Below are 539 nucleotides of genomic sequence, written 5' to 3' on the forward strand. Positions count from 1 at the left end.
TCAAGGGGTACGAAGGGCACTGGCTGATGTCATTGCCCAGCCACTGGCAAGAATATTTGAACACTCGTGGCGCATGGGCCAGGTCCCAGAAGACTGGAAAAGGGCCAATGTGGTCCCCATTTTCAAGAAGGGGAGGAAGGAGGATCCAGGCAACTATAGGCCAGTCAGTCTCACCTCCATCCTTGGCAAAGTCTTTGAAAAGATTCTTAAGGCTCATATATGCAAGAGCCCAGCAGGAAAAATTATGCTGAGGGGAAACCAGCAAGGGTTCGTAGCAGGTAGATCATGCCGGACTAATCTAGTCTCTTTTTACGAGCAGGTTACAAAACACCTGGACGCAGGAGTAGGGTTTGACATCATCTACTTAGACTTCAGGAAGGCCTTCAGTATGGTATCCCACCCTATACTGGTGAACAAGTTAAGAGACTATGACTTGGATGATTACACAGTCCGGTCACTGGCAAATTGGCTGCAGGGTCAAACCCAGAGAATGGTGGTGGATGGGTCGGGATCGACCTGGAAGGACGGGGGCAGGGGGA

The sequence above is a fragment of the Alligator sinensis genome, unplaced genomic scaffold (genome assembly GCF_000455745.1).
Source record: "Alligator sinensis unplaced genomic scaffold, ASM45574v1 scaffold114_1, whole genome shotgun sequence".
NCBI classification, from domain to species: domain Eukaryota; kingdom Metazoa; phylum Chordata; order Crocodylia; family Alligatoridae; genus Alligator; species Alligator sinensis.